The 24,117-nt window shown below is 45.1% G+C and overlaps 6 non-coding genes across 6 annotated transcripts; all 6 read left to right on the forward strand.

Annotated features, from left to right (window-relative positions):
• Positions 1-1,881: 1,881 nt before the first annotated feature.
• On the forward strand, positions 1,882-2,041 carry LOC142190743 (U1 spliceosomal RNA). The gene has a single exon (XR_012714422.1). It is a non-coding gene; the product is annotated as a U1 spliceosomal RNA (small nuclear RNA).
• Positions 2,042-5,910: 3,869 nt separating this feature from the next.
• Positions 5,911-6,074, forward strand: LOC142190724 (U1 spliceosomal RNA). Its single transcript, XR_012714404.1, has one exon. It is a non-coding gene; the product is annotated as a U1 spliceosomal RNA (small nuclear RNA).
• Positions 6,075-9,946: 3,872 nt separating this feature from the next.
• Positions 9,947-10,110, forward strand: LOC142190609 (U1 spliceosomal RNA). The gene has a single exon (XR_012714295.1). It is a non-coding gene; the product is annotated as a U1 spliceosomal RNA (small nuclear RNA).
• A 3,866-nt stretch (positions 10,111-13,976) lies between these two features.
• LOC142190610 (U1 spliceosomal RNA) lies at positions 13,977-14,140 on the forward strand. The gene has a single exon (XR_012714296.1). It is a non-coding gene; the product is annotated as a U1 spliceosomal RNA (small nuclear RNA).
• A 3,872-nt stretch (positions 14,141-18,012) lies between these two features.
• LOC142190611 (U1 spliceosomal RNA) lies at positions 18,013-18,176 on the forward strand. The gene has a single exon (XR_012714297.1). It is a non-coding gene; the product is annotated as a U1 spliceosomal RNA (small nuclear RNA).
• Positions 18,177-22,039: 3,863 nt separating this feature from the next.
• LOC142190729 (U1 spliceosomal RNA) lies at positions 22,040-22,197 on the forward strand. Its single transcript, XR_012714409.1, has one exon. It is a non-coding gene; the product is annotated as a U1 spliceosomal RNA (small nuclear RNA).
• The last annotated feature ends 1,920 nt before the right edge of the window (positions 22,198-24,117 follow it).

Here is a 24,117-nt window from a genome sequence, read left to right on the forward strand (position 1 = left end):
CTGTTTTTACATGATTGAGGAACAAACATCTAAACACACAAACTTTCACATTTATAATGTTAGTAGAATTACCATATGGAAGACAACTACATCTTAAAAGTTACAGATTTCAGTAATGTTACTTAAAAAAGAAGCTCAAAAATAATTACAAAAAATATTTTCTGTATCTCTTCTGTCTTTTTGAATTGCCTGGAAATTTGTACAAAATAGAAAGTTGAGCACAAAATAATAAAAAAGTTATAAAGAAGTTAGATCAGATTGTGTCAAAAAAAAGACAATAATACCCAAAAATCTCTTGTTACAAAGAGGACCTGAACATTGATGATATTGGATTGCCTATCATATAACTAAATAACTCTGTCCATTATAAAGAAACTAGCAGTTACCCGCAACTTCTTCCGGGGGTTGGCGGTGGCGCTGAACCGCTTCTATTTCTTCTTCTCCCATGTCTGCCCCCAGTTTCTTGTCCCCCCCATCTCTGCCTCCAGTTTCTTGTCCCCCCATCTCTGCCCCCAGTTTCTTGTCCCCCTATCTCTGCCCCCAGTGTCTTGTCCCCCCCATCTCTGCCCCCAGTTTCTTGTCTCTCCCTTCATCTGACCCGAGTTTCTTGTCCCCTATCTCTGCCCCCAGTTTCTTGTTCCCCCTTTCATCGGCCCCCAGTTTCTTGTCCCCCTATCTCTGCCCCCAGTTTCTTGTCCCCCCTTTCATCGGCCCCCAGTTTTTTGTCCCCCGATCTCTGCCTCCAGTTGCTTGTCCCCCTTTCATCTGCCCCCAGTTTGTTGCCCCCCCATCTCTGCCTCCAGTTTGTTCCCCCCACCTTATCTCTGCCCCCAGTTTGTTGTCCCCCCATCTTTGCCTCCAGGTGCTTGTCCCCCCCTTCATCTGCCACCAGTTTCTTGTCCCCCATCTCTGCTCCCAGCCTCATGCCCCCCACCCCACATCGTCCCCAGTGTATTTGGACTTACCTTGCCACACTCCACTGCTGCTCTCGCTGCTCGCTTGATGCACATCAGTGTCGGGCGGCTGGCTGCATGTGGCATATAGGAGGCAGAGCGAGGGCGTCAGGTTGCTATGACAGCCGGAGCCTCGCTCTGCCAGGCGTGCACTTGTATTGCAGCCTAGGCAGGTAGACTGCAATCCAGGCACCGGTATCATACAGTGCATTGCCGAATACCGACGCCTGTATTGAAAGGTACCTGCCATACGCAGCCAGCCGCCGGACACCTTTGTGCATCGAGCGAGCGGAGAGAGCGTCGGGGGAGCGTGGCAAGGTGTGTCCAACTACACTAGGGCCAATGAAGGGGGGGGACATGAAGCTGGGGAATTGCCCCCCCCACCCCCACCCCCGGGACACCCCAACCACCTGTACCCGCTGCACTTACCTGTGGTATGTCGGGTGCAGCAGCCTCCTCCGTCCGATTGCTGTGTAGGTGGGCTGGGACAGCTGCGGCGCCGGGAGCATGTGGGCTGCCGCCATCTTCCTCAGTGCTTCCCTGCTGAATCAACATGCCCACCTTCAGCCCCAACCTATGGTGCCGCAGCCCTGGCTCCAGAGCCCGCCCACAGCCTGCCATGCACCAATAGGAGGTGCGTGCACAGACCAGCGCTGGCAGAATGCCAGCTGCTGCAGCCGAGCCGGAGGATTGTTTGGAGGGTCACGGTGGCGATTTGGGGTGAGTTACCCACATTTAAAGTAGCCTACTACTTGAGGATCACTACGTGATTGAGGAACAAACATCCAAACACACAAATCCACAAACATCCAAACTCACAAACTTTCACCTTTATAATATTGATAGGATAATTCATATACTTTGCCAAATTCACTACTTCAGGCAAAATACATGAAAAAAAATAACAAACGTATAAAGGGAGGGGAAAAGGGATCCCTGACTGGTTACCATGATCATGAAGGTGGTTCTCCCAGGGTGAGGCTCATCCATTGCACTCCGGGTGTGCTGACCCCTGCGATTTCCCCAAATGCGGGAAACTCGACTGCATAATTTGTGGTAGTGGGGGACTGCGTTCGCGCTTTCCCCTGATTTTCTCTGGTTGAAAGACAGTGCTCGTTCCTTGCTTCCTCTCGCTTGCTAGTTTGTTGCTCGATGCTGCGTACCTGTGCAGTACACTCAGATGGTTAGACTATCGCAACCGGGTTGCTGGCAGAGAGGCACGCTGCTGCTGCTGCTGCCGCTGCCACAGTGTAAGCAAAGCATTCCAGGTGGCCTTTGTCTCCCTCTAGTGGATGAGCGACAGTCCACTCATTCAGTCACACCGTTGGAACGTTAGAGTTTCAACTGTTATGGTGATGCAGCAAGTTCTCCGCTTCAGGCCTGAACCCGCCGCTTTCCATACCTGCCATTCATAGTTACATAGTAGATGAAGTTGGATAAAGACATGAGTCCATCAAGTCCAACCTATAGCCCTACAATCCCCTACAGTGTTGATCCAGGGGAAGGCAAAAACCCCCATGAGGCTCATGCCAATTGCCCTATTTCAGAGGAAAAAATTCCTTCCCGACTCCAAATCTGGCAGTCAGTATAAAACCCTGGATCAACGTGTCCTTAAAATCTAGAGACCATAACCCATTATATTTTTCTCTTCAAGAAAGGCATCCAGGCCCACTTTGAACTTGTTCAGTGAATCCGCCATCACCACTTCCTGGGGCAGAGACTTCCAGAGCCTCGCTGTTCTTACTGTGAAGAATCCCCTTCTATGTTTCTGGTGAAACCTTCTCTCCTCCATACGTAGTGGATGTCCTCTTGTCACTGTCACTGGCCTAGGAGTAAAAAGATCCTTAGAAAGTTCTTTGTATTGTCCCTTCATGTATTTGTACATTGTTATTAGATCTCCCCGTAGACGTCTTTTCTCTAAGCTGAATAACCCCAAGTTTGTTAATCTATCGTTGTACTCCAGTCCACCCATTCCCCTAATCATTTTGGTTGCCCGTCTTTGCACTTTTTCAAGTTCACGTATGTCTTTCTTGTATATCGGGGCCCAAAATTGTGCACAATATTCTAAGTGTGGCCGTACCAGTGATTTGTATAGAGGCATAACTATGTCCTTGTCATGAGAATCTAGACCTCTTTTGATGCATCCCATAATTTTATTTGCCTTGGCAGCAGCTGCCTGACACTGGTCATTAAAGGTAAGCTTGCTGTCCACCAAAATCCCTAAGTCTTTTTCATTGACAGTCTTACCCAGTAATTTACTATTTAGTACATAGTCATACATTTTATTACGTCGCCCAAAGTGCATTACTTTACATTTGTCAACATTAAACTTCATTTGCCAAGTCTCCGCCCATGCTTCCAGTTTCCTTAGATCCCCTTGTAATATTCTACTATCCTCCTCATTATTGATTACCCTACAAAGTTTAGTATCATCTGCAAATATAGACACCCTGCTTTGTAAACCCTCTACCAGGTCATTAATAAAGATGTTAAACAAGAGAGGACCTAATACTGACCCCTGCGGCACCCCACTGGTGACTGTGGCCCCGTCTGAATATTTACCATTAACAAGTACCCTCTGTTTCCTATCAGTGAGCCAGTTGCTAACCCAAATGCATATGTTTCCCCCCAGTCCCAACAATCTCATTTTGCATCCCAACCGTTTATCTGGAACAGTATCAAAAGCCTTTGAAAAGTCCAGGTACACCACGTCTACTGCATTAGCCATGTCCAGTCTTGAACTGACCTCCTCATAGAAGCTGATCAGATTAGTCTGACAGGACCGATTCCTCATAAACCCATGCTGATTGGGTGTTATAAGATTATTTACATTGAGATACCCCAGGATAGCATCTCTTAGAAAGCCCTCAAATATCTTTCCCACCACAGAAGTTAAACTTACTGGCCTATAGTTTCCAGGTTCCCTTTTACACCCCTTTTTGAAAATTGGCACCACATTTGCTATTCGCCAATCCTGTGGAACAGACCCAGTCATTACTGAATCCTTAAATATTAGATACAAGGGTCTATCTATGACCATGCTTAATTCCCTCAGAACTCGGGGGTGTATACCATCTGGACCGGGCGATTTCTCTATTTTAGTGTTTTGCAGGCGGCGCTGCACTTCTTCCTGGGTTAAGCAGGTGACATTTAATTGAGAGTTAACATTACCCCTAATCATGTTGCCGGCCAATGGATATTCTTGTGTAAACACTGTAGAGAAGAAGGCATTTAATACTTGTGCTCTTTCCTCATCCTCCTCCACCATTACACCCAGATTATTTTTGAGAGTGCCGACATTGTCAGTTTTTATTCTCTTATTATTTATGTAATTGAAGAATAATTTTGGATTACTTTTACTTTCCTTGGCAATTTTTCTCTCAGCCTCAATCTTCGCCTCCTTTATTTGTTTTTTGCACAATTTATTTTTCTCTGTTATAGTTTTTTAATGCTGTGTCGCTACTCTCTTGTTTTAGTACTTTAAATGCTTCCTTTTTATCCCTCATTGCATTCTGTACTGTTTTAGTTAGCCATATTGGTTTTCTATGATTTCTAGCCCGCTTATTCCCATAGGGTATGTGTTTTCTAGTGCTCTTATTTAGTATATTTTTGAAGATGTCCCATTTAGTTTGTGTTCCCGTCACGTTGAGGACATTGTCCCAGTTTATGCTGCTAGGCTCCTCTCTCAGCTGGTTAAAATTTGCCTTCCTGAAGTTTAGTGTTTTTGTACCCCCTCTAATGAACGTCTTCTTAATGTGTACAAGAAAACTTATTCTGTTATGGTCACTATTACCCAGATGTCCCCCAACCTCCACTTTTGATAGTGTGTCAGGTTCATTTGTTAAAATTAGGTCTAAAAGGGCCTGGCCTCTTGTTGGGTCCTGCACTAGTTGCGATAGGTAATTGTCTTTTATTACTGACAAGAACCTGCTCCCTTTGTTGGATCTGCAGGTTTCTGCCTCCCAGTTGATATCTGGGTAGTTGAAATCCCCCATAATAATGACTTTATTCTGCTTTGCGGCCTCATCTATTTGTTTTATTAGTACATTTTCAGCTTCTTCCATTATATTTGGAGATTTATAACAAACCCCTATCAGTATTTTATTATTTTTTGTTCCTCCCGTAATCTCCACCCATAAGGACTCCACATAATCATTTTCCTCCCAGATGTCCTCACGCAGGACTGGCTTAAGGCCGTTTTTTACGTATAAGCAAACCCCTCCCCCTTTCTTATTTGTACGCTCCTTTCTAAACATACTGTACCCTTGTTTATTTACAGCCCAGTCATAGCTAGAGTCCAGCCATGTCTCACTTACCCCCCACCATGTCATAATTGTCTTCCAACATCATCACTTCTAGTTCCTCCATCTTGTTAGTAAGACTTCGGGCATTCGTATGCATACATTTCATAGATTTATCTTCCCTACTCTTCCACTGCCTACTGACTGCTCTAACCCGACCCCCTGCTCCACCCCCAGTTTCAGTATCTAGCCCTCTTTCCATTTCTACACTATCTTGCCCTCTACATGTTACCCTCTCCCCCCAGTACCTAGTTTAAACACTCCTCCAACCGTCTAGCCATCTTCTCTTCTAATTCTAATGAGCCATCCCGGCTTAAGTAAACCAAAGGCACGCAGCTGCCTCGTGCCTGACTCTGCTGCCCAGCCGGAGCTCGGTTTCTGGAAGCCGCCACCCATTCGCCCCCTCCCCTTTCGTTTTATGCTAATGCCCTTGCTGCACTGCATCTTGGAAATGCCTAGCCGGGAACATTTGAATGCAGGCAGCGGGGTGTCGGGGCGAGGAATGGAGCGCAGCCTGTGCTACGGCCGCCTACCGAGGAAAACGCATGCGGTGTGGCATTGCACCATGCGGACCTCTGTTGGCCAAGGGCCAATGCCTCCCCAATGCGGCAGGGCTGCGGGGGAGGGGCGCTGGCCTAGCAGTCGGTGAATAACTCATACTTACCTGGCAGGGGAGATACCATGATCATGAAGGTGGTTCTCCCAGGGTGAGGCTCATCCATTGCACTCCGGGTGTGCTGACCCCTGCGATTTCCCCAAATGCGGGAAACTCGACTGCATAATTTGTGGTAGTGGGGGACTGCGTTCGCTCTTTCCCCTGATTTTCTCTGGTTGAAAGACAGTGCTTGTTCCTTGCTTCCTCTCGCTTGCTAGTTTGTTGCTCGATGCTGCGTACCTGTGCAGTACACTCAGATGGTTAGACTATCGCAACTGGGTTGCTGGCAGAGAGGCACGCTGCTGCTGCTGCTGCCGCCGCTGCCACAGTGTAAGCAAAGCATTCCAGGTGGCCTTTGTCTCCCTCTAGTGGATGAGCGACAGTCCACTCATTCAGTCACACCGTTGGAACGTTAGAGTTTCAACTGTTATGGTGATGCAGCAAGTTCTCCGCTTCAGGCCTGAACCCGCCGCTTTCCATACCTGCCATTCATAGTTACATAGTAGATGAAGTTGGATAAAGACATGAGTCCATCAAGTCCAACCTATAGCCCTACAATCCCCTACAGTGTTGATCCAGGGGAAGGCAAAAACCCCCATGAGGCTCATGCCAATTGCCCTATTTCAGAGGAAAAAATTCCTTCCCGACTCCAAATCTGGCAGTCAGTATAAAACCCTGGATCAACGTGTCCTTAAAATCTAGAGACCATAACCCATTATATTTTTCTCTTCAAGAAAGGCATCCAGGCCCACTTTGAACTTGTTCAGTGAATCCGCCATCACCACTTCCTGGGGCAGAGACTTCCAGAGCCTCGCTGTTCTTACTGTGAAGAATCCCCTTCTATGTTTCTGGTGAAACCTTCTCTCCTCCATACGTAGTGGATGTCCTCTTGTCACTGTCACTGGCCTAGGAGTAAAAAGATCCTTAGAAAGTTCTTTGTATTGTCCCTTCATGTATTTGTACATTGTTATTAGATCTCCCCGTAGACGTCTTTTCTCTAAGCTGAATAACCCCAAGTTTGTTAATCTATCGTTGTACTCCAGTCCACCCATTCCCCTAATCATTTTGGTTGCCCGTCTTTGCACTTTTTCAAGTTCACGTATGTCTTTCTTGTATATCGGGGCCCAAAATTGTGCACAATATTCTAAGTGTGGCCGTACCAGTGATTTGTATAGAGGCATAACTATGTCCTTGTCATGAGAATCTAGACCTCTTTTGATGCATCCCATAATTTTATTTGCCTTGGCAGCAGCTGCCTGACACTGGTCATTAAAGGTAAGCTTGCTGTCCACCAAAATCCCTAAGTCTTTTTCATTGACAGTCTTACCCAGTAATTTACTATTTAGTACATAGTCATACATTTTATTACGTCGCCCAAAGTGCATTACTTTACATTTGTCAACATTAAACTTCATTTGCCAAGTCTCCGCCCATGCTTCCAGTTTCCTTAGATCCCCTTGCAATATTCTACTATCCTCCTCATTATTGATTACCCTACAAAGTTTAGTATCATCTGCAAATATAGACACCCTGCTTTGTAAACCCTCTACCAGGTCATTAATAAAGATGTTAAACAAGAGAGGACCTAATACTGACCCCTGCGGCACCCCACTGGTGACTGTGGCCCCGTCTGAATATTTACCATTAACAAGTACCCTCTGTTTCCTATCAGTGAGCCAGTTGCTAACCCAAATGCATATGTTTCCCCCCAGTCCCAACAATCTCATTTTGCATCCCAACCGTTTATCTGGAACAGTATCAAAAGCCTTTGAAAAGTCCAGGTACACCACGTCTACTGCATTAGCCATGTCCAGTCTTGAACTGACCTCCTCATAGAAGCTGATCAGATTAGTCTGACAGGACCGATTCCTCATAAACCCATGCTGATTGGGTGTTATAAGATTATTTACATTGAGATACCCCAGGATAGCATCTCTTAGAAAGCCCTCAAATATCTTTCCCACCACAGAAGTTAAACTTACTGGCCTATAGTTTCCAGGTTCCCTTTTACACCCCTTTTTGAAAATTGGCACCACATTTGCTATTCGCCAATCCTGTGGAACAGACCCAGTCATTACTGAATCCTTAAATATTAGATACAAGGGTCTATCTATGACCATGCTTAATTCCCTCAGAACTCGGGGGTGTATACCATCTGGACCGGGCGATTTCTCTATTTTAGTGTTTTGCAGGCGGCGCTGCACTTCTTCCTGGGTTAAGCAGGTGACATTTAATTGAGAGTTAACATTACCCCTAATCATGTTGCCGGCCAATGGATATTCTTGTGTAAACACTGTAGAGAAGAAGGCATTTAATACTTGTGCTCTTTCCTCATCCTCCTCCACCATTACACCCAGATTATTTTTGAGAGTGCCGACATTGTCAGTTTTTATTCTCTTATTATTTATGTAATTGAAGAATAATTTTGGATTACTTTTACTTTCCTTGGCAATTTTTCTCTCAGCCTCAATCTTCGCCTCCTTTATTTGTTTTTTGCACAATTTATTTTTCTCTGTTATAGTTTTTTAATGCTGTGTCGCTACTCTCTTGTTTTAGTACTTTAAATGCTTCCTTTTTATCCCTCATTGCATTCTGTACTGTTTTAGTTAGCCATATTGGTTTTCTATGATTTCTAGCCCGCTTATTCCCATAGGGTATGTGTTTTCTAGTGCTCTTATTTAGTATATTTTTGAAGATGTCCCATTTAGTTTGTGTTCCCGTCACGTTGAGGACATTGTCCCAGTTTATGCTGCTAGGCTCCTCTCTCAGCTGGTTAAAATTTGCCTTCCTGAAGTTTAGTGTTTTTGTACCCCCTCTAATGAACGTCTTCTTAATGTGTACAAGAAAACTTATTCTGTTATGGTCACTATTACCCAGATGTCCCCCAACCTCCACTTTTGATAGTGTGTCAGGTTCATTTGTTAAAATTAGGTCTAAAAGGGCCTGGCCTCTTGTTGGGTCCTGCACTAGTTGCGATAGGTAATTGTCTTTTATTACTGACAAGAACCTGCTCCCTTTGTTGGATCTGCAGGTTTCTGCCTCCCAGTTGATATCTGGGTAGTTGAAATCCCCCATAATAATGACTTTATTCTGCTTTGCGGCCTCATCTATTTGTTTTATTAGTACATTTTCAGCTTCTTCCATTATATTTGGAGATTTATAACAAACCCCTATCAGTATTTTATTATTTTTTGTTCCTCCCGTAATCTCCACCCATAAGGACTCCACATAATCATTTTCCTCCCAGATGTCCTCACGCAGGACTGGCTTAAGGCCGTTTTTTACGTATAAGCAAACCCCTCCCCCTTTCTTATTTGTACGCTCCTTTCTAAACATACTGTACCCTTGTTTATTTACAGCCCAGTCATAGCTAGAGTCCAGCCATGTCTCACTTACCCCCCACCATGTCATAATTGTCTTCCAACATCATCACTTCTAGTTCCTCCATCTTGTTAGTAAGACTTCGGGCATTCGTATGCATACATTTCATAGATTTATCTTCCCTACTCTTCCACTGCCTACTGACTGCTCTAACCCGACCCCCTGCTCCACCCCCAGTTTCAGTATCTAGCCCTCTTTCCATTTCTACACTATCTTGCCCTCTACATGTTACCCTCTCCCCCCAGTACCTAGTTTAAACACTCCTCCAACCGTCTAGCCATCTTCTCTTCTAATTCTAATGAGCCATCCCGGCTTAAGTAAACCAAAGGCACGCAGCTGCCTCGTGCCTGACTCTGCTGCCCAGCCGGAGCTCGGTTTCTGGAAGCCGCCACCCATTCGCCCCCTCCCCTTTCGTTTTATGCTAATGCCCTTGCTGCACTGCATCTTGGAAATGCCTAGCCGGGAACATTTGAATGCAGGCAGCGGGGTGTCGGGGCGAGGAATGGAGCGCAGCCTGTGCTACGGCCGCCTACCGAGGAAAACGCATGCGGTGTGGCATTGCACCATGCGGACCTCTGTTGGCCAAGGGCCAATGCCTCCCCAATGCGGCAGGGCTGCGGGGGAGGGGCGCTGGCCTAGCAGTCGGTGAATAACTCATACTTACCTGGCAGGGGAGATACCATGATCATGAAGGTGGTTCTCCCAGGGTGAGGCTCATCCATTGCACTCCGGGTGTGCTGACCCCTGCGATTTCCCCAAATGCGGGAAACTCGACTGCATAATTTGTGGTAGTGGGGGACTGCGTTCGCGCTTTCCCCTGATTTTCTCTGGTTGAAAGACAGTGCTCGTTCCTTGCTTCCTCTCGCTTGCTAGTTTGTTGCTCGATGCTGCGTACCTGTGCAGTACACTCAGATGGTTAGACTATCGCAACCGGGTTGCTGGCAGAGAGGCACGCTGCTGCTGCCGCCGCTGCCACAGTGTAAGCAAAGCATTCCAGGTGGCCTTTGTCTCCCTCTAGTGGATGAGCGACAGTCCACTCATTCAGTCACACCGTTGGAACGTTAGAGTTTCAACTGTTATGGTGATGCAGCAAGTTCTCCGCTTCAGGCCTGAACCCGCCGCTTTCCATACCTGCCATTCATAGTTACATAGTAGATGAAGTTGGATAAAGACATGAGTCCATCAAGTCCAACCTATAGCCCTACAATCCCCTACAGTGTTGATCCAGGGGAAGGCAAAAACCCCCATGAGGCTCATGCCAATTGCCCTATTTCAGAGGAAAAAATTCCTTCCCGACTCCAAATCTGGCAGTCAGTATAAAACCCTGGATCAACGTGTCCTTAAAATCTAGAGACCATAACCCATTATATTTTTCTCTTCAAGAAAGGCATCCAGGCCCACTTTGAACTTGTTCAGTGAATCCGCCATCACCACTTCCTGGGGCAGAGACTTCCAGAGCCTCGCTGTTCTTACTGTGAAGAATCCCCTTCTATGTTTCTGGTGAAACCTTCTCTCCTCCATACGTAGTGGATGTCCTCTTGTCACTGTCACTGGCCTAGGAGTAAAAAGATCCTTAGAAAGTTCTTTGTATTGTCCCTTCATGTATTTGTACATTGTTATTAGATCTCCCCGTAGACGTCTTTTCTCTAAGCTGAATAACCCCAAGTTTGTTAATCTATCGTTGTACTCCAGTCCACCCATTCCCCTAATCATTTTGGTTGCCCGTCTTTGCACTTTTTCAAGTTCACGTATGTCTTTCTTGTATATCGGGGCCCAAAATTGTGCACAATATTCTAAGTGTGGCCGTACCAGTGATTTGTATAGAGGCATAACTATGTCCTTGTCATGAGAATCTAGACCTCTTTTGATGCATCCCATAATTTTATTTGCCTTGGCAGCAGCTGCCTGACACTGGTCATTAAAGGTAAGCTTGCTGTCCACCAAAATCCCTAAGTCTTTTTCATTGACAGTCTTACCCAGTAATTTACTATTTAGTACATAGTCATACATTTTATTACGTCGCCCAAAGTGCATTACTTTACATTTGTCAACATTAAACTTCATTTGCCAAGTCTCCGCCCATGCTTCCAGTTTCCTTAGATCCCCTTGCAATATTCTACTATCCTCCTCATTATTGATTACCCTACAAAGTTTAGTATCATCTGCAAATATAGACACCCTGCTTTGTAAACCCTCTACCAGGTCATTAATAAAGATGTTAAACAAGAGAGGACCTAATACTGACCCCTGCGGCACCCCACTGGTGACTGTGGCCCCGTCTGAATATTTACCATTAACAAGTACCCTCTGTTTCCTATCAGTGAGCCAGTTGCTAACCCAAATGCATATGTTTCCCCCCAGTCCCAACAATCTCATTTTGCATCCCAACTGTTTATCTGGAACAGTATCAAAAGCCTTTGAAAAGTCCAGGTACACCACGTCTACTGCATTAGCCATGTCCAGTCTTGAACTGACCTCCTCATAGAAGCTGATCAGATTAGTCTGACAGGACCGATTCCTCATAAACCCATGCTGATTGGGTGTTATAAGATTATTTACATTGAGATACCCCAGGATAGCATCTCTTAGAAAGCCCTCAAATATCTTTCCCACCACAGAAGTTAAACTTACTGGCCTATAGTTTCCAGGTTCCCTTTTACACCCCTTTTTGAAAATTGGCACCACATTTGCTATTCGCCAATCCTGTGGAACAGACCCAGTCATTACTGAATCCTTAAATATTAGATACAAGGGTCTATCTATGACCATGCTTAATTCCCTCAGAACTCGGGGGTGTATACCATCTGGACCGGGCGATTTCTCTATTTTAGTGTTTTGCAGGCGGCGCTGCACTTCTTCCTGGGTTAAGCAGGTGACATTTAATTGAGAGTTAACATTACCCCTAATCATGTTGCCGGCCAATGGATATTCTTGTGTAAACACTGTAGAGAAGAAGGCATTTAATACTTGTGCTCTTTCCTCATCCTCCTCCACCATTACACCCAGATTATTTTTGAGAGTGCCGACATTGTCAGTTTTTATTCTCTTATTATTTATGTAATTGAAGAATAATTTTGGATTACTTTTACTTTCCTTGGCAATTTTTCTCTCAGCCTCAATCTTCGCCTCCTTTATTTGTTTTTTGCACAATTTATTTTTCTCTGTTATAGTTTTTTAATGCTGTGTCGCTACTCTCTTGTTTTAGTACTTTAAATGCTTCCTTTTTATCCCTCATTGCATTCTGTACTGTTTTAGTTAGCCATATTGGTTTTCTATGATTTCTAGCCCGCTTATTCCCATAGGGTATGTGTTTTCTAGTGCTCTTATTTAGTATATTTTTGAAGATGTCCCATTTAGTTTGTGTTCCCGTCACGTTGAGGACATTGTCCCAGTTTATGCTGCTAGGCTCCTCTCTCAGCTGGTTAAAATTTGCCTTCCTGAAGTTTAGTGTTTTTGTACCCCCTCTAATGAACGTCTTCTTAATGTGTACAAGAAAACTTATTCTGTTATGGTCACTATTACCCAGATGTCCCCCAACCTCCACTTTTGATAGTGTGTCAGGTTCATTTGTTAAAATTAGGTCTAAAAGGGCCTGGCCTCTTGTTGGGTCCTGCACTAGTTGCGATAGGTAATTGTCTTTTATTACTGACAAGAACCTGCTCCCTTTGTTGGATCTGCAGGTTTCTGCCTCCCAGTTGATATCTGGGTAGTTGAAATCCCCCATAATAATGACTTTATTCTGCTTTGCGGCCTCATCTATTTGTTTTATTAGTACATTTTCAGCTTCTTCCATTATATTTGGAGATTTATAACAAACCCCTATCAGTATTTTATTATTTTTTGTTCCTCCCGTAATCTCCACCCATAAGGACTCCACATAATCATTTTCCTCCCAGATGTCCTCACGCAGGACTGGCTTAAGGCCGTTTTTTACGTATAAGCAAACCCCTCCCCCTTTCTTATTTGTACGCTCCTTTCTAAACATACTGTACCCTTGTTTATTTACAGCCCAGTCATAGCTAGAGTCCAGCCATGTCTCACTTACCCCCCACCATGTCATAATTGTCTTCCAACATCATCACTTCTAGTTCCTCCATCTTGTTAGTAAGACTTCGGGCATTCGTATGCATACATTTCATAGATTTATCTTCCCTACTCTTCCACTGCCTACTGACTGCTCTAACCCGACCCCCTGCTCCACCCCCAGTTTCAGTATCTAGCCCTCTTTCCATTTCTACACTATCTTGCCCTCTACATGTTACCCTCTCCCCCCAGTACCTAGTTTAAACACTCCTCCAACCGTCTAGCCATCTTCTCTTCTAATTCTAATGAGCCATCCCGGCTTAAGTAAACCAAAGGCACGCAGCTGCCTCGTGCCTGACTCTGCTGCCCAGCCGGAGCTCGGTTTCTGGAAGCCGCCACCCATTCGCCCCCTCCCCTTTCGTTTTATGCTAATGCCCTTGCTGCACTGCATCTTGGAAATGCCTAGCCGGGAACATTTGAATGCAGGCAGCGGGGTGTCGGGGCGAGGAATGGAGCGCAGCCTGTGCTACGGCCGCCTACCGAGGAAAACGCATGCGGTGTGGCATTGCACCATGCGGACCTCTGTTGGCCAAGGGCCAATGCCTCCCCAATGCGGCAGGGCTGCGGGGGAGGGGCGCTGGCCTAGCAGTCGGTGAATAACTCATACTTACCTGGCAGGGGAGATACCATGATCATGAAGGTGGTTCTCCCAGGGTGAGGCTCATCCATTGCACTCCGGGTGTGCTGACCCCTGCGATTTCCCCAAATGCGGGAAACTCGACTGCATAATTTGTGGTAGTGGGGGACTGCGTTCGCGCTTTCCCCTGATTTTCTCTGGTTGAAAGACAGTGCTCGTTGCTTGCTTCCTCTCGCTTGCTAGTTTGTTGCTCGATGCTGCGTACCTGTGCAGTACACTCAGATGGTTAGACTATCGCAACCGGGTTGCTGGCAGAGAGGCACGCTGCTGCTGCTGCTGCCGCCGCTGCCACAGTGTAAGCAAAGCATTCCAGGTGGCCTTTGTCTCCCTCTAGTGGATGAGCGACAGTCCACTCATTCAGTCACACCGTTGGAACGTTAGAGTTTCAACTGTTATGGTGATGCAGCAAGTTCTCCGCTTCAGGCCTGAACCCGCCGCTTTCCATACCTGCCATTCATAGTTACATAGTAGATGAAGTTGGATAAAGACATGAGTCCATCAAGTCCAACCTATAGCCCTACAATCCCCTACAGTGTTGATCCAGGGGAAGGCAAAAACCCCCATGAGGCTCATGCCAATTGCCCTATTTCAGAGGAAAAAATTCCTTCCCGACTCCAAATCTGGCAGTCAGTATAAAACCCTGGATCAACGTGTCCTTAAAATCTAGAGACCATAACCCATTATATTTTTCTCTTCAAGAAAGGCATCCAGGCCCACTTTGAACTTGTTCAGTGAATCCGCCATCACCACTTCCTGGGGCAGAGACTTCCAGAGCCTCGCTGTTCTTACTGTGAAGAATCCCCTTCTATGTTTCTGGTGAAACCTTCTCTCCTCCATACGTAGTGGATGTCCTCTTGTCACTGTCACTGGCCTAGGAGTAAAAAGATCCTTAGAAAGTTCTTTGTATTGTCCCTTCATGTATTTGTACATTGTTATTAGATCTCCCCGTAGACGTCTTTTCTCTAAGCTGAATAACCCCAAGTTTGTTAATCTATCGTTGTACTCCAGTCCACCCATTCCCCTAATCATTTTGGTTGCCCGTCTTTGCACTTTTTCAAGTTCACGTATGTCTTTCTTGTATATCGGGGCCCAAAATTGTGCACAATATTCTAAGTGTGGCCGTACCAGTGATTTGTATAGAGGCATAACTATGTCCTTGTCATGAGAATCTAGACCTCTTTTGATGCATCCCATAATTTTATTTGCCTTGGCAGCAGCTGCCTGACACTGGTCATTAAAGGTAAGCTTGCTGTCCACCAAAATCCCTAAGTCTTTTTCATTGACAGTCTTACCCAGTAATTTACTATTTAGTACATAGTCATACATTTTATTACGTCGCCCAAAGTGCATTACTTTACATTTGTCAACATTAAACTTCATTTGCCAAGTCTCCGCCCATGCTTCCAGTTTCCTTAGATCCCCTTGTAATATTCTACTATCCTCCTCATTATTGATTACCCTACAAAGTTTAGTATCATCTGCAAATATAGACACCCTGCTTTGTAAACCCTCTACCAGGTCATTAATAAAGATGTTAAACAAGAGAGGACCTAATACTGACCCCTGCGGCACCCCACTGGTGACTGTGGCCCCGTCTGAATATTTACCATTAACAAGTACCCTCTGTTTCCTATCAGTGAGCCAGTTGCTAACCCAAATGCATATGTTTCCCCCCAGTCCCAACAATCTCATTTTGCATCCCAACCGTTTATCTGGAACAGTATCAAAAGCCTTTGAAAAGTCCAGGTACACCACGTCTACTGCATTAGCCATGTCCAGTCTTGAACTGACCTCCTCATAGAAGCTGATCAGATTAGTCTGACAGGACCGATTCCTCATAAACCCATGCTGATTGGGTGTTATAAGATTATTTACATTGAGATACCCCAGGATAGCATCTCTTAGAAAGCCCTCAAATATCTTTCCCACCACAGAAGTTAAACTTACTGGCCTATAGTTTCCAGGTTCCCTTTTACACCCCTTTTTGAAAATTGGCACCACATTTGCTATTCGCCAATCCTGTGGAACAGACCCAGTCATTACTGAATCCTTAAATATTAGATACAAGGGTCTATCTATGACCATGCTTAATTCCCTCAGAACTCGGGGGTGTATACCATCTGGACCGGGCGATTTCTCTATTTTAGTGTTTTGCAGGCGGCGCTGCACTTCTTCCTGGGTTAAGCAGGTGACATTTAATTGAGAGTTAACATTACCCCTAATCATGTTGCCGGCCAATGGATATTCTTGTGTAAACACTGTAGAGAAGAAGGCATTTAATACTTGTGCTCTTTCCTCATCCTCCTCCACCATTACACCCAGATTATTTTTGAGAGTGCCGACATTGTCAGTTTTTATTCTCTTATTATTTATGTAATTGAAGAATAATTTTGGATTACTTTTACTTTCCTTGGCAATTTTTCTCTCAGCCTCAATCTTCGCCTCCTTTATTTGTTTTTTGCACAATTTATTTTTCTCTGTTATAGTTTTTTAATGCTGTGTCGCTACTCTCTTGTTTTAGTACTTTAAATGCTTCCTTTTTATCCCTCATTGCATTCTGTACTGTTTTAGTTAGCCATATTGGTTTTCTATGATTTCTAGCCCGCTTATTCCCATAGGGTATGTGTTTTCTAGTGCTCTTATTTAGTATATTTTTGAAGATGTCCCATTTAGTTTGTGTTCCCGTCACGTTGAGGACATTGTCCCAGTTTATGCTGCTAGGCTCCTCTCTCAGCTGGTTAAAATTTGCCTTCCTGAAGTTTAGTGTTTTTGTACCCCCTCTAATGAACGTCTTCTTAATGTGTACAAGAAAACTTATTCTGTTATGGTCACTATTACCCAGATGTCCCCCAACCTCCACTTTTGATAGTGTGTCAGGTTCATTTGTTAAAATTAGGTCTAAAAGGGCCTGGCCTCTTGTTGGGTCCTGCACTAGTTGCGATAGGTAATTGTCTTTTATTACTGACAAGAACCTGCTCCCTTTGTTGGATCTGCAGGTTTCTGCCTCCCAGTTGATATCTGGGTAGTTGAAATCCCCCATAATAATGACTTTATTCTGCTTTGCGGCCTCATCTATTTGTTTTATTAGTACATTTTCAGCTTCTTCCATTATATTTGGAGATTTATAACAAACCCCTATCAGTATTTTATTATTTTTTGTTCCTCCCGTAATCTCCACCCATAAGGACTCCACATAATCATTTTCCTCCCAGATGTCCTCACGCAGGACTGGCTTAAGGCCGTTTTTTACGTATAAGCAAACCCCTCCCCCTTTCTTATTTGTACGCTCCTTTCTAAACATACTGTACCCTTGTTTATTTACAGCCCAGTCATAGCTAGAGTCCAGCCATGTCTCACTTACCCCCCACCATGTCATAATTGTCTTCCAACATCATCACTTCTAGTTCCTCCATCTTGTTAGTAAGACTTCGGGCATTCGTATGCATACATTTCATAGATTTATCTTCCCTACTCTTCCACTGCCTACTGACTGCTCTAACCCGACCCCCTGCTCCACCCCCAGTTTCAGTATCTAGCCCTCTTTCCATTTCTACACTATCTTGCCCTCTACATGTTACCCTCTCCCCCCAGTACCTAGTTTAAACACTCCTCCAACCGTCTAGCCATCTTCTCTTCTAATTCTAATGAGCCATCCCGGCTTAAGTAAACCAAAGGCACGCAGCTGCCTCGTGCCTGACTCTGCTGCCCAGCCGGAGCTCGGTTTCTGGAAGCCGCCACCCATTCGCCCCCTCCCCTTTCGTTTTATGCTAATGCCCTTGCTGCACTGCATCTTGGAAATGCCTAGCCGGGAACATTTGAATGCAGGCAGCGGGGTGTCGGGGCGAGGAATGGAGCGCAGCCTGTGCTACGGCCGCCTACCGAGGAAAACGCATGCGGTGTGGCATTGCACCATGCGGACCTCTGTTGGCCAAGGGCCAATGCCTCCCCAATGCGGCAGGGCTGCGGGGGAGGGGCGCTGGCCTAGCAGTCGGTGAATAACTCATACTTACCTGGCAGGGGAGATACCATGATCATGAAGGTGGTTCTCCCAGGGTGAGGCTCATCCATTGCACTCCGGGTGTGCTGACCCCTGCGATTTCCCCAAATGCGGGAAACTCGACTGCATAATTTGTGGTAGTGGGGGACTGCGTTCGCGCTTTCCCCTGATTTTCTCTGGTTGAAAGACAGTGCTCGTTCCTTGCTTCCTCTCGCTTGCTAGTTTGTTGCTCGATGCTGCGTACCTGTGCAGTACACTCAGATGGTTAGACTATCGCAACCGGGTTGCTGGCAGAGAGGCACGCTGCTGCCGCCGCTGCCACAGTGTAAGCAAAGCATTCCAGGTGGCCTTTGTCTCCCTCTAGTGGATGAGCGACAGTCCACTCATTCAGTCACACCGTTGGAACGTTAGAGTTTCAACTGTTATGGTGATGCAGCAAGTTCTCCGCTTCAGGCCTGAACCCGCCGCTTTCCATACCTGCCATTCATAGTTACATAGTAGATGAAGTTGGATAAAGACATGAGTCCATCAAGTCCAACCTATAGCCCTACAATCCCCTACAGTGTTGATCCAGGGGAAGGCAAAAACCCCCATGAGGCTCATGCCAATTGCCCTATTTCAGAGGAAAAAATTCCTTCCCGACTCCAAATCTGGCAGTCAGTATAAAACCCTGGATCAACGTGTCCTTAAAATCTAGAGACCATAACCCATTATATTTTTCTCTTCAAGAAAGGCATCCAGGCCCACTTTGAACTTGTTCAGTGAATCCGCCATCACCACTTCCTGGGGCAGAGACTTCCAGAGCCTCGCTGTTCTTACTGTGAAGAATCCCCTTCTATGTTTCTGGTGAAACCTTCTCTCCTCCATACGTAGTGGATGTCCTCTTGTCACTGTCACTGGCCTAGGAGTAAAAAGATCCTTAGAAAGTTCTTTGTATTGTCCCTTCATGTATTTGTACATTGTTATTAGATCTCCCCGTAGACGTCTTTTCTCTAAGCTGAATAACCCCAAGTTTGTTAATCTATCGTTGTACTCCAGTCCACCCATTCCCCTAATCATTTTGGTTGCCCGTCTTTGCACTTTTTCAAGTTCACGTATGTCTTTCTTGTATATCGGGGCCCAAAATTGTGCACAATATTCTAAGTGTGGCCGTACCAGTGATTTGTATAGAGGCATAACTATGTCCTTGTCATGAGAATCTAGACCTCTTTTGATGCATCCCATAATTTTATTTGCCTTGGCAGCAGCTGCCTGACACTGGTCATTAAAGGTAAGCTTGCTGTCCACCAAAATCCCTAAGTCTTTTTCATTGACAGTCTTACCCAGTAATTTACTATTTAGTACATAGTCATACATTTTATTACGTCGCCCAAAGTGCATTACTTTACATTTGTCAACATTAAACTTCATTTGCCAAGTCTCCGCCCATGCTTCCAGTTTCCTTAGATCCCCTTGCAATATTCTACTATCCTCCTCATTATTGATTACCCTACAAAGTTTAGTATCATCTGCAAATATAGACACCCTGCTTTGTAAACCCTCTACCAGGTCATTAATAAAGATGTTAAACAAGAGAGGACCTAATACTGACCCCTGCGGCACCCCACTGGTGACTGTGGCCCCGTCTGAATATTTACCATTAACAAGTACCCTCTGTTTCCTATCAGTGAGCCAGTTGCTAACCCAAATGCATATGTTTCCCCCCAGTCCCAACAATCTCATTTTGCATCCCAACCGTTTATCTGGAACAGTATCAAAAGCCTTTGAAAAGTCCAGGTACACCACGTCTACTGCATTAGCCATGTCCAGTCTTGAACTGACCTCCTCATAGAAGCTGATCAGATTAGTCTGACAGGACCGATTCCTCATAAACCCATGCTGATTGGGTGTTATAAGATTATTTACATTGAGATACCCCAGGATAGCATCTCTTAGAAAGCCCTCAAATATCTTTCCCACCACAGAAGTTAAACTTACTGGCCTATAGTTTCCAGGTTCCCTTTTACACCCCTTTTTGAAAATTGGCACCACATTTGCTATTCGCCAATCCTGTGGAACAGACCCAGTCATTACTGAATCCTTAAATATTAGATACAAGGGTCTATCTATGACCATGCTTAATTCCCTCAGAACTCGGGGGTGTATACCATCTGGACCGGGCGATTTCTCTATTTTAGTGTTTTGCAGGCGGCGCTGCACTTCTTCCTGGGTTAAGCAGGTGACATTTAATTGAGAGTTAACATTACCCCTAATCATGTTGCCGGCCAATGGATATTCTTGTGTAAACACTGTAGAGAAGAAGGCATTTAATACTTGTGCTCTTTCCTCATCCTCCTCCACCATTACACCCAGATTATTTTTGAGAGTGCCGACATTGTCAGTTTTTATTCTCTTATTATTTATGTAATTGAAGAATAATTTTGGATTACTTTTACTTTCCTTGGCAATTTTTCTCTCAGCCTCAATCTTCGCCTCCTTTATTTGTTTTTTGCACAATTTATTTTTCTCTGTTATAGTTTTTTAATGCTGTGTCGCTACTCTCTTGTTTTAGTACTTTAAATGCTTCCTTTTTATCCCTCATTGCATTCTGTACTGTTTTAGTTAGCCATATTGGTTTTCTATGATTTCTAGCCCGCTTATTCCCATAGGGTATGTGTTTTCTAGTGCTCTTATTTAGTATATTTTTGAAGATGTCCCATTTAGTTTGTGTTCCCGTCACGTTGAGGACATTGTCCCAGTTTATGCTGCTAGGCTCCTCTCTCAGCTGGTTAAAATTTGCCTTCCTGAAGTTTAGTGTTTTTGTACCCCCTCTAATGAACGTCTTCTTAATGTGTACAAGAAAACTTATTCTGTTATGGTCACTATTACCCAGATGTCCCCCAACCTCCACTTTTGATAGTGTGGCAGGTTCATTTGTTAAAATTAGGTCTAAAAGGGCCTGGCCTCTTGTTGGGTCCTGCACTAGTTGCGATAGGTAATTGTCTTTTATTACTGACAAGAACCTGCTCCCTTTGTTGGATCTGCAGGTTTCTGCCTCCCAGTTGATATCTGGGTAGTTGAAATCCCCCATAATAATGACTTTATTCTGCTTTGCGGCCTCATCTATTTGTTTTATTAGTACATTTTCAGCTTCTTCCATTATATTTGGAGATTTATAACAAACCCCTATCAGTATTTTATTATTTTTTGTTCCTCCCGTAATCTCCACCCATAAGGACTCCACATAATCATTTTCCTCCCAGATGTCCTCACGCAGGACTGGCTTAAGGCCGTTTTTTACGTATAAGCAAACCCCTCCCCCTTTCTTATTTGTACGCTCCTTTCTAAACATACTGTACCCTTGTTTATTTACAGCCCAGTCATAGCTAGAGTCCAGCCATGTCTCACTTACCCCCCACCATGTCATAATTGTCTTCCAACATCATCACTTCTAGTTCCTCCATCTTGTTAGTAAGACTTCGGGCATTCGTATGCATACATTTCATAGATTTATCTTCCCTACTCTTCCACTGCCTACTGACTGCTCTAACCCGACCCCCTGCTCCACCCCCAGTTTCAGTATCTAGCCCTCTTTCCATTTCTACACTATCTTGCCCTCTACATGTTACCCTCTCCCCCCAGTACCTAGTTTAAACACTCCTCCAACCGTCTAGCCATCTTCTCTTCTAATTCTAATGAGCCATCCCGGCTTAAGTAAACCAAAGGCACGCAGCTGCCTCGTGCCTGACTCTGCTGCCCAGCCGGAGCTCGGTTTCTGGAAGCCGCCACCCATTCGCCCCCTCCCCTTTCGTTTTATGCTAATGCCCTTGCTGCACTGCATCTTGGAAATGCCTAGCCGGGAACATTTGAATGCAGGCAGCGGGGTGTCGGGGCGAGGAATGGAGCGCAGCCTGTGCTACGGCCGCCTACCGAGGAAAACGCATGCGGTGTGGCATTGCACCATGCGGACCTCTGTTGGCCAAGGGCCAATGCCTCCCCAATGCGGCAGGGCTGCGGGGGAGGGGCGCTGGCCTAGCAGTCGGTGAATAACTCATACTTACCTGGCAGGGGAGATACCATGAAGGTGGTTCTCCCAGGGTGAGGCTCATCCATTGCACTCCGGGTGTGCTGACCCCTGCGATTTCCCCAAATGCGGGAAACTCGACTGCATAATTTGTGGTAGTGGGGGACTGCGTTCGCGCTTTCCCCTGATTTTCTCTGGTTGAAAGACAGTGCTCGTTCCTTGCTTCCTCTCGCTTGCTAGTTTGTTGCTCGATGCTGCGTACCTGTGCAGTACACTCAGATGGTTAGACTATCGCAACCGGGTTGCTGGCAGAGAGGCACGCTGCTGCTGCCGCCGCTGCCACAGTGTAAGCAAAGCATTCCAGGTGGCCTTTGTCTCCCTCTAGTGGATGAGCGACAGTCCACTCATTCAGTCACACCGTTGGAACGTTAGAGTTTCAACTGTTATGGTGATGCAGCAAGTTCTCCGCTTCAGGCCTGAACCCGCCGCTTTCCATACCTGCCATTCATAGTTACATAGTAGATGAAGTTGGATAAAGACATGAGTCCATCAAGTCCAACCTATAGCCCTACAATCCCCTACAGTGTTGATCCAGGGGAAGGCAAAAACCCCCATGAGGCTCATGCCAATTGCCCTATTTCAGAGGAAAAAATTCCTTCCCGACTCCAAATCTGGCAGTCAGTATAAAACCCTGGATCAACGTGTCCTTAAAATCTAGAGACCATAACCCATTATATTTTTCTCTTCAAGAAAGGCATCCAGGCCCACTTTGAACTTGTTCAGTGAATCCGCCATCACCACTTCCTGGGGCAGAGACTTCCAGAGCCTCGCTGTTCTTACTGTGAAGAATCCCCTTCTATGTTTCTGGTGAAACCTTCTCTCCTCCATACGTAGTGGATGTCCTCTTGTCACTGTCACTGGCCTAGGAGTAAAAAGATCCTTAGAAAGTTCTTTGTATTGTCCCTTCATGTATTTGTACATTGTTATTAGATCTCCCCGTAGACGTCTTTTCTCTAAGCTGAATAACCCCAAGTTTGTTAATCTATCGTTGTACTCCAGTCCACCCATTCCCCTAATCATTTTGGTTGCCCGTCTTTGCACTTTTTCAAGTTCACGTATGTCTTTCTTGTATATCGGGGCCCAAAATTGTGCACAATATTCTAAGTGTGGCCGTACCAGTGATTTGTATAGAGGCATAACTATGTCCTTGTCATGAGAATCTAGACCTCTTTTGATGCATCCCATAATTTTATTTGCCTTGGCAGCAGCTGCCTGACACTGGTCATTAAAGGTAAGCTTGCTGTCCACCAAAATCCCTAAGTCTTTTTCATTGACAGTCTTACCCAGTAATTTACTATTTAGTACATAGTCATACATTTTATTACGTCGCCCAAAGTGCATTACTTTACATTTGTCAACATTAAACTTCATTTGCCAAGTCTCCGCCCATGCTTCCAGTTTCCTTAGATCCCCTTGCAATATTCTACTATCCTCCTCATTATTGATTACCCTACAAAGTTTAGTATCATCTGCAAATATAGACACCCTGCTTTGTAAACCCTCTACCAGGTCATTAATAAAGATGTTAAACAAGAGAGGACCTAATACTGACCCCTGCGGCACCCCACTGGTGACTGTGGCCCCGTCTGAATATTTACCATTAACAAGTACCCTCTGTTTCCTATCAGTGAGCCAGTTGCTAACCCAAATGCATATGTTTCCCCCCAGTCCCAACAATCTCATTTTGCATCCCAACCGTTTATCTGGAACAGTATCAAAAGCCTTTGAAAAGTCCAGGTACACCACGTCTACTGCATTAGCCATGTCCAGTCTTGAACTGACCTCCTCATAGAAGCTGATCAGATTAGTCTGACAGGACCGATTCCTCATAAACCCATGCTGATTGGGTGTTATAAGATTATTTACATTGAGATACCCCAGGATAGCATCTCTTAGAAAGCCCTCAAATATCTTTCCCACCACAGAAGTTAAACTTACTGGCCTATAGTTTCCAGGTTCCCTTTTACACCCCTTTTTGAAAATTGGCACCACATTTGCTATTCGCCAATCCTGTGGAACAGACCCAGTCATTACTGAATCCTTAAAT

The sequence above is a fragment of the Leptodactylus fuscus genome, chromosome 1 (genome assembly GCF_031893055.1).
Source record: "Leptodactylus fuscus isolate aLepFus1 chromosome 1, aLepFus1.hap2, whole genome shotgun sequence".
NCBI classification, from domain to species: Eukaryota; Metazoa; Chordata; class Amphibia; order Anura; family Leptodactylidae; genus Leptodactylus; species Leptodactylus fuscus.